This window comes from Anticarsia gemmatalis, chromosome 15 (assembly GCF_050436995.1).
Source record: "Anticarsia gemmatalis isolate Benzon Research Colony breed Stoneville strain chromosome 15, ilAntGemm2 primary, whole genome shotgun sequence".
NCBI lineage: Eukaryota > Metazoa > Arthropoda > Insecta > Lepidoptera > Erebidae > Anticarsia > Anticarsia gemmatalis.
Window position 1 is genome coordinate 8,920,823 of NC_134759.1, and position 14,877 is coordinate 8,935,699.

Consider the following 14,877-nt stretch of genomic DNA (forward strand, 5'->3'; position numbering starts at 1 on the left):
CTTTTATAGATGCGTACATTTATGTAAAAGGCTTGTATCAAATTTGTGATCGAAGTTTTAGCTTTTTTTAAGGCTACATACGTGTACACAGTGTCTGCTGAACTATCTTACAAAATTAGTAAAGCTTAGTAAAAAAAAATGGATCAATTATTTTATTCTTGTACAAATAAATGCTCCAGAGACTTAATGTGTTATTTACCAATTTAAATCAACCCAAACATATTTTAAAATTAATAGATATAAGAAAACGGAAGGAAAAATCAATATAACGGATAATGACAGATAAATAAATGCCATTGCCCACTTCTGGGCCGTACTACTAATTTAAATCAAACATCAATACCACACACGTATAATGTTCGTTAATACTGTCAATATTATATAGTAATTTGTCATTATTCACAGCAGACGCCTTATCACTATTGAGTAGTGAACCAAATTGCTTCTGGTCATTATAGTTCCTTAATGGTGATTTGAATATCAGTGTTCAGTTAATCATTGCGTCACGAGTCATGTCATTGTATCGATTGAAGGAAACCTATAATAGATTAATAATACGTACCATTAAAACTCCTCTCCGTTCTGTTTAGTTCCACAAAATTAATCTTTCTCGTTATTAATTTATTTTCTCTATATTCTCCAACTATCTATGCATATTCCTCTTTTTCTGTTTCTCCCAATTCTCTCTCTCATCGTATATTTAGTGGTCAACCTGGTATCAAAGTCGAAGGCTTTTGACGTGGCTTAACGACGACGCAGAGCACGAAGACGCCCAGTTCAAATACCACTATCCATGGTCACCCATCCATGTAATGACCGCGCTAAGTAATGCTTAACCCACAGGTCGTTTACCCTACGGTGTGCGTAACTGGCAATGGTTGCCTCAGAATGCTTATTTTTACACACATGTTTTTTCATATATTTTTTCTCGAATCATGATAACTAACTCGTTGATAACCGAAATGTATGCGATTTGTGGTCAAACGAATATCTGTTCGTCGTCAATCTGGTCAGAGCCTACCCTGCTCTAGATAAAGCTGACTTACGAAGTTACAAAGCATTAGTCATTAGGTCTGTTCACAGTTCTTTACTGAGGTCTGGTAATGAATAACTACTTGTAGAGTATACTGTTTTTTTTAAACTTTGAATGAATTTAGTATGGAACCAACCCTAAAATAAATACATCGCTGTACGTTTGATCACTTTCTTAAAAACATTAAATTCTTCTCCCGAGGCACAATGCAAAAGATTAGCGCAAAGAAATTCACAATACTATTAAAACTTAAAAGTATCGAAGCGAGTTGTCGTCAAAACATAAAATTACATTTCAACTTTATCTCATGACAAAATCGACCCTAAATAGAGACATAATATTTTATTTTCAAATCCCAAAAATGCTTAGTAAATTACCAACCAGACAATTTATTCCTAACAAAACATACGATACCTAACCCAAAAGGAAAATACTCATAGTACTTCCAAGAAGACCTCCACTTATTAAAAAATAAGCAATACAAAATCCACGTTCCACTTTTTCGAGTGAAATTATCTTCACTTAATTATATCACAGGTATGAAGCGAATAGACGTAACGAAGCGTGCCCTAAGTAAATGTGCTAACTCGGTGAGATATTCTGAATTTACGAATAAATCTCGCTTTTGCTAGATACGAAACGGATGAGCGAATAATTAAGTATGAACGTTGTAGGGCTTGAGAAAACCTTTGTAAGTTCTGGTACTTGCTTTGTGACTTAATGACGTAAATTGTTGCTGCGTAAACACTGTACTTATGTAAGTATTCCAAAAAAAAAACAATTTTATCCCACAATTTGTTGCTAATATTTGTCACTATTAATAAAAATCTGGGGGCACGGCAGTGCCCCCGCAAGTCGAGCAAAAAAAAGCGGCACGGCCGTACCATCTTTTCTCGAAGCATACCATCTTTTCTCGAAGCAATTCAGGCCATTTTCGACCCCCTATAATTTCGTTGTGGATAAAACAAGAAGCCTGAATTTTTAGCGACTTATCAGTCATTGTATGAACACGGTATATTGAAAATTTCAGTCAATTTGAACCAGTACTTTAAGAATGACAACTTGTTAAAGTTTTGAATTTTGTCACTCACTGATTCACTGACTCACTGACTCACCGATCATCAAAAGTCTAAGGCATTTCTAGCAGACTTAGAAGCTTCAAATTTAGAATACAAATAGAATTTAGTATCTTAATCATGGGAAAATTTCAATATTTTCTAATTTCAGTCCAGTTTTCTAAATACATTAACTGCAAGAATAACTTTGTAATCTTATACATTTATATAGGATTACAAGGTTACATTTGCAGTTAATGAATTAATTATTACTGTAGTATAATAGAAAATAATAGGTGTACATAGGTACCTACTGTATGAGGCATAACTTAAAGGTGTTTAGCCCATGAAACTGAACAACATTTCAATAGGAAAATATGTTGAATTATGAATAAAATTACCGTCTTTCCATACAAATTGGACTTATGTTCGCTTTACAAAAAGAAGTGAGATGCCATCAAAAACATCCTGTAAAAAACCTCAAGTCTCGCAGCGTAAAAAGTGGTGAGATCTATGTAATACCAAGTCGATTAATTTGTTTAGTCTCTACTGAAAGGACCTTCTGTCTTAAGTTATTACATAAGTTATTATCATGCCAATATTAAAAATATTTCACGTTTAAAACAAATAAATCGACTTGGTCATCGCATGAAAACACAAATTCGCCATTAAAATTTCAGGAGCATTAATTTCTTTAAGATACTCATCTCAATTATTATTTTCGGAAGGACCCTAGTGAGGATTTCGGTTGCTGGCCCGTCGTGCTGTGCAGTGTGGTACATACTAATAATCAAATTATGCGATGGCCAGGTCGATTTATTTGTTTTAAACGTGAAATATTTTTAATATTGGCATGATAATAACTTATGTAATAACTTAAGACAGAAGGTCCTTTCAGTAGAGACTAAACAAATTAATCGACTTGGTATTACATAGATCTCACCACTTTTTACGCTGCGAGACTTGAGGTTTTTTACAGGATGTTTTTGATGGCATAATATTTTGGTATATAGATAATTTCGAGTAGTAAAGTTACTAAATCAAAGTAAATTCTACACATTAGAAGCAACACAAATAATAAGTACATTAAATCAAAACAAGCAATAATACAGCAAACATAATGTAAATGTCATACAGACAACCATTGTCATAGAGTTAAAATAAAAGCCTGTCCCTTATATTTTCATTTGGTAGAACTTGACTGACAGCAACACAAATCAAGTGAAATGTAAAGCGAAACATTTTAATTTTTGTTCAAAAATTACGTTTTACTCACGCCGTTTGCCAAATTATGTTTCACATACCTAAAATGTACTTCAACCCCAATGAAATATGATAAGACTATTTTAGATACCTTATCTGTAAATGCACTACCCAAAACGCAAGTTGGTTGGTCGCTAAATAAATGACTATTAAAACTTCGAACTAAAATACCTATACTCATATTAAGAACCTGAGTAACACGAAAATATAATTCCTATTATTCTACATACAACTGAACAATGTTATTTTTTTATAATTACAGACACACGACAGACGTTTTCTTCAATTACGGGTTGTAATCTAAGCAAGCGTCAAGAAAAGATTTCAAGTTAAAACTTCAAACACATCTTGAAAATATCAAAATTCAGTACTCTACAATTACATCGTCAGTTGTACGCAGTGTATCGCATCCGCGGTCCAAAATGACGTATACGACAGTGAGCTCCCGTTCACCCTCTACTCAGTACCACGCAGCCTCTTGTGGCGGCAACACCGTGTACACACCGGCCGGTCGAGAACGTATCGAAACGAGGAGTGCAGTGAAATAACGTGGTAGTGGTCTAAAACTTAAGCTTGTTACGGACTTATGTTTTTCGAATAAAAATGTAAGTATTGTGATTTTGTTGCGGGAGTAATTTTGTTCACGCATTTATGAATTTACGTGATTTTTATAAATATTTTAAAATATTTAATAATTCATTTTTTATTTAAATGTCGTGTCTATTTAATAACAGTAAAGCCAAGATTTAATTTATTCAACGCATATAATATAATATTAATATTTTTCTATTAATATAATTCATACATTATATTATATTTATGCATAATATTAAATTAAAACGTTACCACCAATTAAAAAAATAGTATAATGGAATTAATAAAAAAAGAAAATCAATGACATAACGACATCATTAAATCGCGCAATTAAAAAAAATTATGTAAATAATAAATTCAAATTTAATAATATAATTTTCATATACGCAACATTAACCACTAATTGTATCAATTCACGCCAAATTAAACAGACCTTTTCATGCGAATATGAAAATAATACATCGAAATGCTCGGAAAATCTAACCAAATCTACAATAAAATTTATAACGGCTACCAACCTACGCAACTACAATGAACACTTTTCTAAAACTCTCATCTGACTTCACAAACCTATTTATAACACGAACTAACTTAAACACTACAAAATTATCTCAGGAAAATTTTACAATATTCAAATCAAAAACTATTCAACTTCTATCATAAGAATAAACGAGAAAGGATCGCAACCCCATTTAATATTTAGCCCTTGACTTCACCCATATTAAATAACAGATTATACTTTGTAATAATATTCATAGTCACCATAATGAAGGAACGGTTTCCCAGAGCTCGGGTTAAAATCAATAATTTTAATAAGTTACGTTGTTAATTCATTATACAACATTATTATATAATAACAATTTTCTTGGAAATCAAAATTGGATTTTGATAAAGATGTAGATAGACATCGCTTAATGAGATAGAAAACGTTGAATATTCCTACACATCTATTGGTAATCGACCTGCCCTTCCACTTATATCTATCTAAGAATATAACGACAAAATGTGAGCATACACCACTCCCTACACTTTGGGTTATAACAAACGCAATATTATAAGTAAAAAAATAAAGTAAACTGCACAACTTTTTATTTGTATAAATAAAATTCTATAGCTATTATAGTTGCGAAAACTTTAAACAAACTATTAAATACTTCAACAACAGTTCGAAAATAAACATTGGTTATCTAATTTTGCTTTCGTTCGTGCAACGGAAGCCTAATATCTATTTAAGCTACGGTAACTCTTAAAAGATAGATTGTCTATGTAAATATGGCTTAAACTGTGCTCAAGTATTGACAACCAACAGTCCTTGGCGAGAACGCTGCGGTAAGTCATTTTAAGTTTGTAGTCTTTACAAATTGTTTTGGAGGAAATGGATAATAAATTACATTAAAGAGCTAAAATATCTTGCTCTAAATTAAACAGACTTGATTTGTATTGGACAGGGTCTCAATTTGTGAAAAATTCTATGCAGTGTCTGTCATAACCACATAATATTTTTTTAAACAAATTTATTTCACAGTGAAAAAAAAACCTTATTTATTTGAACTGCGATTTCAAATATAGAAATCGTTCAAATGTCATATCACTTCAATTTTATAGATGTATTGCAAAAAAGTGCTTAAATCAATGGTAATCAATCAATAATCAATCTTAGCACTAACATAAAAAAATAGTGTGATGTTTAGAAACCAAATAGCCCACAGAGAGCAAAATTCCAAACGTTTTCTTTAGCTTTGCGTACATTTCTAGAAACCAAGTTCTTAGTAGTTGGTCTTACGTTACCTATAGAAGTTACCCTCACACGGTGCGTTCCAAGAAATTCATATCGGAAGCAGACGGATTTTACACACGAAAAATATATTGAAACGAATGGTTTTCTGTAATATTATTTCATGAATGTGTAGTAATTTTGACGATATTGCGTAAAGCGTAATGCTAGAAGTTTTATCTATAGATGCAAGTGTCTAAAATCGGTACCTAACACCTAAAGTTACCTTAAATGCACTTATAAAAAGGTTTATTGTATGGATGTCCATTATAATGTCTATAATACAAGCAAAAGCTCGTCATTAATACGAGATAAACTCTATACTATTGTATCGAAAGTTTGCAACCGCAGTACAATACCCATTTATTATTACACCGCACGTTTATTTGTCATCCATTTGTATCCCAACAGTTTTTACACGTTACACATCCATCTACGTATCTACACAGTTACGCAATGGCTTTATCTCGAAATATCACCGAAGTATTTATGAATAGATTTTTTCTCCATTATAGTTTATTATAGTTTATTTCTAAACTACGCGAAATAGTGGGATTGATTTGATTTTGATTCATGTAATTCATGTAAAGAGATTTAAGTATTCTAAACGAAAGTAGATTACGATAAACGTATTCATCTAAGTTTTTCTTTAATGTTAATGACCTATAAAGTGTTATGGGGTTTACCCGGAAATTCTCAATAACTACCTCAAGTTTGGAGTTGTGCCCGAGTATTGGTTCAAGGCGATTTCTATTATATTGGTCTACACTTGAGACCAGGGGTATGGGAAAGTTATTCACCCTTGCTTAATCCTTTAGGAATATTCAGGTGTTTAGTTGTGGTGAAGTTTTGAATAGTTTCACTCTATTGGTGTATCCGGTTATCGGTCGTCCCGGTTTGCATGAACGGATATTTTGTATTGTACATGTACTATTATTGGCTGTATTCATTTTAACTGTGGATTTTTCTATGTTCCACGCTCCGAATTAATATTAACGCTGTTGATTTGTGACTTTTTCTGGGAATAAGAATTCTGCAAGAGAAAAGATTTGTATTTTTTAAGAATACGCTAATATTTCAAAATTTGATATGTACTTTATGAGTATCAATATAATTGTTATTTTAAAACTGTTTTGAATAAAGGAAGAATTTTCTTTTAAAATAGGTCCCATTTATTTTTTAAAGTGACGAGCAATTCTATTGATTGAAGAGAATCATAAAATAAAATAAACTGCTACAGAGTATAAAAAAGAACATATTTTGCGTCTGTATCATTATATTTATTTTAGTACGAAATATTCCACGGAGTTCAGTCTCTGAATTTTAGTAGCCTATACTATAAACTCGAGCTATATAAAATTTTATAACATACGCTTAGCTACAGACCCTTTGTGTCAAATATACTGCCTATTATCAAGATCCTCTCGAAACATTCATATTGTACAAAAGCAAATAACAAAGGCTTCACTAGAATTTTATTTGGTCAGAGTTTTATAACCAAATATGAAAATTTCACATACTCTGTTTTTACGGGAGCTTACCGTTGAGATCCGCTTTTCGCGTGAATGTTGCAGTGTGACGGGTCTTACGTGGATTATATTGGGAACGATTTTGCTATATTATTTGTTTAAAACTACCAATATTTTTGGTGAACGAAGGTTACGGTCGTTTTATCGTTGAACTGATTTTAATATCTTACAGTATTGTGTGTTTTGCAAATTTATGAAACGATCTGTTTGTTTATTTAGGTTAAAATTGCGTTTTATTTTATTCTTAATTCCTCGTTGTCTTTTTGTACAGTCCAGCATTAAAAGAATGGTATATTTGATTTTCGTTTAAAATTTCCTGATTTCGAACATTGTGGTGATACTAAAATATTGTCAAAAATATTTTAACTTTATCCAAATTATGAAACTGTTCTAACTAAGCCATCCTGTATAATTAATAAAATCACAGTTTTAATCTTTTTGTAACGGTAACATCTCTTTAATCGATTCTAATGACACCCATGGGAATACGGCAACCGGTAACAGATATTAGGTCAAATTAATTTGTCGTTTTGTTTCGACCAACAAAATTTCATTGTTTGCTTTTCGTCCTCTAACGCTATAATAGGATTTGTTTCTTTAGGATTGATAAAAAAATGTATTATGGCGTTTTTCATTCAATGTTTTTTGTTATAAAGTTGCTGAGTTAAGAATTTATAAATAAAGCTATACGAAAGAACAATTCTTTCGTTTATAAGTATCGTATATTTTTCGAGTTATATTTCGTTTGAGATTTGAAGTACCTTATTAATAAAAAAAGAAAAATGTGTCAAAATGCAACATTCAGAGAAATGGATAAAATTGTCTATAAACATTAGATCACTTTGTCACAAGTAGAAGCCCTTTTTAAAATATACTTACATAATAAAAAATCGTGTGAGTAACTTTTCTAAATGTCATGTAGTCAAACAAAACCTTATTTTCATTGTAAATGACAGGTCATTAATGTTTTCAAGGTAATCTCAATTATTTGTGTATTAGTATCAAATTACTTTAAAAGGTTTTATTTTTGATTCATATTAAACTTGTATGACGTAAAATCGTTAGGTTTCAAATGTTTATATAAAGACGTAACTTAGCTGTACATTAAGCCTTCAAATAATCATTACCAGTGTTATTAGGGATTATTTCAATACAAAGCTTATACATTTTGACGTTTTACTACTTATATACTACATTTATACATTTGTGTACCTAATGCCGCGTTCTGTTACCACGGCTTTGCCACATATGTAGATAATAGGTATTGACTTTTGAAAGATATGATAGGCTGTTTACGGTGTATTGCAGTCGAAGCCTTTTCTCAGGGGGAATAAAGTATACATAGATAAATAAATAATTATACATAAAGTATGGTCAACGTCTAAAATATGTACACAGTCGCATATTCAAAAGCATTTATAATATTTTTAGTTACTAATATTTTTAATTTTTCAATAGCAATAATTTTCAGTACAATTATGTTGTTACCGACTAACTACTATAAGTATTTCCCATCATTGTTTGAGTAAGCTAAGACACTTATAGACTATATTATCGACTAAACCTTTTTAATTCTCAACCATTTTATTACCAAATTAGAAAAACGCTTATCACAGCATTACAGTCAGGTTTTAATTTCGAAAGTAAAGCTCAGCGTCTCTTGTTGAAGAAATATGAGGCGCTTATATATCACGATTGCATTAGATTGAAGCACTAAACCCCGACATTAGTTCGTAAGTGGGACCTTTTATTCAAGACCTAGTTTCACGAGTCCTCATAACTTATTCGTGACGGTTTATATTATTTTTATCTACTTACACTTGGGACTTGGTTTTGTTTTTATACTTCTTTTTGTGACGACCGTTAGGGCTTTTAATATACTTTTTTCTTAGCAGCTTTGAAAAGATGTTTGTTTCTGTATATTTCAAATGGTACTGAAAGTGATTGCTGTAGCACGATTCTCTACAGTCGGTATTAACGCGTATCGAGAGTTTTATGTTTAATATGTACTGAAAAATTGTTTATACGGCATCCTTTAGGAGCAGAGGTTTAAATACGGAATTTATTGATAGCTAGCCGCTTCTCGGTAGTGGTAGAAAATTACGCTACTAATGGTTTTGGAAGTTAGATTTCTGACTTGGATAAAACAGAGTAATATTTGTCAATAATAATATTCTGAGATGCATTTTAGAGCTTGGATTTCGGGAACAAAAGTGTCAATGACAAAACGTCATTGTAATTTAGTAGTCTAACATTATAAATTGGAAAAAAGCATTTTGTTTTAAAATCTCCACGTGGGCGAAACCGTAGGCAGAAACTAGCTAAAAAACTTGCTGCGCCCACAGATATACGTCAATAAAAGTTAGTTTTGCTCGTGTTACGTTAGCTCTGATAATAATCTATTCTATAATATCATACATAAATTATAAAGTCTAACAAAAGCAGACCTCGTAATCTAATATTCATTGGATATTTGCCGTCGTATCTATTATTATAAAGTTATAATAGACTATTTTATTCCTGGTATCATATATTAGGCTAATATGATTCGCGTAAGTTGATACCTTATTACAAACTTTGAGTCCTGACGGGTCTCTAAGGCCCAAGACGACAAAAGACTACTAAATTATAATTATATACAACCCATCATAAAGAAAATAAACGATAAGTTCAGATATATAAGACAAATATTTAACATATTTTACGCCTGGCATGTTGTTTGTCCATATGGTTTTTAAAGTTTTATATTGTGCAATTCAACTACAGTTGCAACGGCTGGCGTTTGCTCTACTCAAATCAACAAAATATTATGTCAACAGACATTTATTTTGAGTATAATTCTAAAATACCATGCAAGACAAAATTATTTCTTAGCTTCCGAGCTGTATCTCCGTGAATAAGAGAATGATAAAAGATAAAATCGCAATCCACTCTATCTTTAAAAAATATTTTTTTGCCTACATTAGAACTTACCAACCACCTTAAATGGTGTTAAGAAATTGTCCATCGCAGACTGATATTGCGAAACTCTCTATGATAATCAACGTATTGACATCACTCCATACATAATAATGCTATATCGTGTGTACGCACCATAGAATCATACGTTTCAAGATCACACTCTTAATTGTTATAAAAACCAAACCTAGCCAGTTATTCAAGTAATAACTTAACCACTTCTAACTAAAATAATAAGTTTTAGAGATAGAATTTCATATATTATAACATTGCCACATAGCCACATGACAACATAGTTGGTTGCCAACTTTGCCGACTACAAATAATATATCAAAATTGTTTATAGCACTTGTTCTGACTGCATTCATTGTTCTAGACTTTTTATTCTGTGCTAACTTATGTTCGCTGGATTTTTTTGTGTGTATATAATATTATGTCCTTGTCCAGTGTTTAATCACCCTGCCAAATGTTATCCAAACCAGTTTAAAATTACACTTTCCCATTTATTTGTGTCAATATTTTATGTTTATAACTAAGCCTATGTATTATTTTACTATAAACTTGACCCTTGATAAATATTTTCGTACATACACATACATCTATCAAGGAGGAGGCAGATGTGTATGAAACACACCCATATTTCGCTATTAACAATGCTAGTTCCATGTAATAGGGGGCAAGCCTATTGCCATATTAAAGGCACGTTACTAAATTACAAAAAGACCAATAGCACATTTGTCCGACCTGAGAATCGAACCCACCTCGTGGTCAGCAGCTGAATACACTGTCGACCGCGCCACAGAAGCAGCCACAGGGAAAATTATGTATTTACAATTTCTAAAACCGTTTTTGATATTCTTGCTTATAATTCAAAACATAATCTTGTAAAATTCAGCGATATAACATACAAAGTGATTATTCGGTCGTGTATTAGACAAGGCAGCCGTGATTTATGGCTTGTGTGCATAATATTGCCTGTTGTACTGAAGCTCTTAAATTAATTGTCGGTTTATGTTAAGTAAGTTGCATGAGTTTGTTCTCAAGTTTACATACTTGCAGTGTACGTATGCAGAATACAGGCGTTTGTTGTTTGAAATAAGGAGAGTTGCGGCAAAATGATATGCGTAAAGAGTTTTAATTACCTCCTTTTCAACTCCTTCGAAAAAACAAAAGACGCCTGACGACGACTGTAAAGATTTCGGATTTCCAGTAGTTCGAGTGGTATAAGTGGGCAACTCCCACCCAAGTGCATGATGGTTCGAACCCAAGGTGACACACCAATGACTTTTTGAAGTTATGTGTTTATCAGAAATAATTAGAACTTGCTCTAAAGGTGAAGGAAACATCGTGATAAAACCTTGCATGCCTAAAATTTGTTTAATACATTTATTGAGTGCATGCAAAAGCCCCAACCCGCACTTGGCTAGCGTGATAGACTCAAGGCCTAACCCCTTCCTCGTTTGGGAAGAGACCCTTGCCCAGCGTTTGGATAGTTATGGCTTATTAAAGAAAAATACAGTATCAATGTGTAATATAATTACACACATTTTTGCACGTAACTGTGCATTCGGTATATTTTTCTACTTTCGCAAATAATTATTTTAAGTAAATAAAAAAAAAAATTGCTGACAATAATGTCTTAACGCAATGCTTTATTAAAACAAAAATATTATTATGAAGTCAACAGTATTAAACTTTTGCTGCCATAGGGTCCAAGCCCATCTACATTTTACGGGGAATATTCAGCCCCAAAGCCGTAACATTTTTTTATTCAAGAAATAAAACTCACTACTTAAAATTTTATTCGGGATAAAAAAACAATGATCCTTGGCTCCCTTCATTAAAATTTATAATCTTGACTTAATAAAATTGACAATTTTTCAAGGAAAATGTCAGCCCTCTCATTTATCTCAGGTCCTGTTATTGCACTCTGAGAGACAGTATTAATAATTTTATATTTTCATAAGATTTAACAATTCCAGACGGATTATTAAAAGCTACCCATTTTCCTCCTTTTTATACTTTATCTATATAAAAATAGGATGGTACCTACTATGTGCGCTAGTATCTAAATGAGTAAAACTATTTTGACTCAAGGATACAAAACCCATCTCACCAAGAAACAATTTATAAAGCATTATTATCTTAAAATTTTACAACAGCTAAAATTTCAAACTAGCAACAAAATAGTGCACCAACAATCTCGTGTAAAAAATAACCACATGTTTTTAATCCCGAAGCCCACAAAGTCCTTTATAAAAGGGTAGAATAAACCACCTCGACCCAGTATTTCTATACAGTTTTTGCCAAGTCTGGTGGCAGATAACCGCATCTTGCTTATTACGTAGTAAGTAGATGTGCTTTTTGCGAACTAGTTCCTGACCCATTTCATCTCCCGTGACGTAAATCGAAAATGAAATTTTATTCACGATGCTGGCATGTTATAAATTTATGCAACAAACTAGCCTGTTTGATGTTTTGACGTTTATTGAGACCTTTTTTTGTTCGAGGGTTTTGGATAACGATTATGTTTATAACGTTTGTTTTTCAAGAAATCCGCAAATAACCAATTCAATGCCTTCAATGTAGTTTCTGGTTTACATTACAATAATTACGCCAGGGTTTTAACTTACAGATAAGTTTTGGTTTGAATATCATATTCAATAGGAGCATCTGTTTGTACACATGTACTGTCACTGAAAAGTAGTCGGTGAACTTAAATAGGAAATAATGATCACGGTTATTCTCATTTTCTACTAAACGTTTTGGTTTACTTTTTCTATTTATCTTTCAAAGATAATGACTGTGGCATAGGTTTAAATCAAGCTACAATAATATTTAACATATAATAAGCATTTATTTCAGTTTTCTCTAGGACTCACCAAATATCTGGTTAGTTATTACTGTAGGTCATTGCTAGGTTAATCCTGGATTACCGAATTTACAAATGGGCATTGGATAAGAGCAAAATAATTTATGTAACTGCTCCAGAATATTATCCTTTTAAGCCAAATTGCTTAGTATATGAACACACCAAATATGGAATAAGTCAGCCCTCTAAATTCGTAACTAAACAAATGAGAGCGATACATTACACAGTATATGCCATCTTTTTGTATACACTGTGAACTTGATAAATTACGTGTCATCGGCGAAATTTATCATTCCATTTATATAGCAGGAAGTCAGATAATAATATATCAAGTAACATTACAAAAGCCAAAACAGTCGTAGATATTTCGTTATGTTGGTGTTTGAGTACAACTTCATAAATTTTGCGTAATTCCTTTAATTCTGTTTTGACAAATGAACTGTTACTCACACGAGGGTGGAAATAAGACGCATTATGTTAAGCAATACCATTTCCTTGGCTTTATTTGAGTCGTTTTTCATTTCTGATCTGAATTCGCCGTCAGACGTTCGATTATGAAACCCGCGGTTTTGTTCTTGTTTGTTAAGATTTTAACCATATTATGTTTATTTGAAAGGTATAAAGCTTCCATCAGTAATTAACAGTTAGCGGCACCTATTATTTATTATAGAGTGTTGGTTTTCCATGAAAAGCGTATTATTTTTATATTTTACTATTGTTGTTACTTTTACCGTTTATAGAATGTAGTAAAACCGCTATATTTAGGCGGTTAAGCCAGCTTTAGGCGGTAAGTAACACAGAGCACTCAGAGTTGGCTCTTCACGTATCGTACTTCCAGAAATAAGGTATTGACAGTTGATAGACATTGCGCTGATTTTCTAATGTTCTCCAAATTCTGTTAAATATTCTTCGAATACTAGCGTGGTTCTCTACTAATATCGACTGTAGCAACTATCAACATGAAAATCTGATCAAAGCCTCTAGCGGGTGCCGTAGGAACTATTTTTACAGAATAGTTTGAATGTTAAACTTCCGATACACGATAGTACCGACTATACAGAATCCCGATACAGTTTCATTCAGGTTTCTAGAAACGTTTTTTTTTTCATTATAACTTCAATATTTTATAGAATGTTCAGCCCGTTTGCATATTGCAACTGTCGACCACAATCTTAGGCTTATCGACATCAGGCTTAGTATCGACATGTATAAAAAACTTATTACGCCATTATTATTTTCTTTATGTAGTTTAGATATCAAACTCGCTATTTCATAGTACCGACTGTAAAAACATGGTGCCACTGGCACTGGTTTGTTTGTCGCAAACAAAATTTAATTCTGAAAAACAAGTCAGTATTGTACTGTGGTATTAGAAAATTACTTGTACTTTTCTCTCTTGGGTGTGATTTCCAGGTGTCGTGTATTTGTGTTGTATTTTAATTACTTTATGAAAAATATTTATACACGTTTGTCGGAATGTAATAAACGCGCTCTATTTAAACTGAATAGCTGCGAAGTTGTGCTTCCATTAAAATACGCTTTTTAATAAATATTTTATTAATTAAATTGTGTGTAGTTTTTTCCTTATTAATATACATACTAGTCTATACTCGTGCAGGCATCTTTAATTCTGGGTCTTTTACTATTACTAACGAAGCTTTATGAAAATTGGTTTGCTGGTTTAGTTTTAATAACATGGCAGACAGACAAACACTGATAATAAAGTTTTTTTTTAATTTTTCCTGAGTTGTAACATACCCGAGTAGATTCACTTATGCTTTCTTTTTCACGCGTAGGTA

At 32.0% G+C, this 14,877-nt stretch overlaps 1 protein-coding gene across 2 annotated transcripts in view; it reads left to right on the forward strand.

The window, feature by feature from the left end:
• Positions 1-3,820: 3,820 nt before the first annotated feature.
• Positions 3,821-14,877, forward strand: part of LOC142978981 (uncharacterized) — a 47,205-nt gene continuing 36,148 nt past the window's right edge. For both annotated transcript variants that reach the window (XM_076123642.1, XM_076123643.1), the window contains exon 1: positions 3,821-3,956. The gene's annotated coding sequence lies outside the window, so the exon portion shown is untranslated. The remainder of the gene's footprint in view (positions 3,957-14,877) is intronic.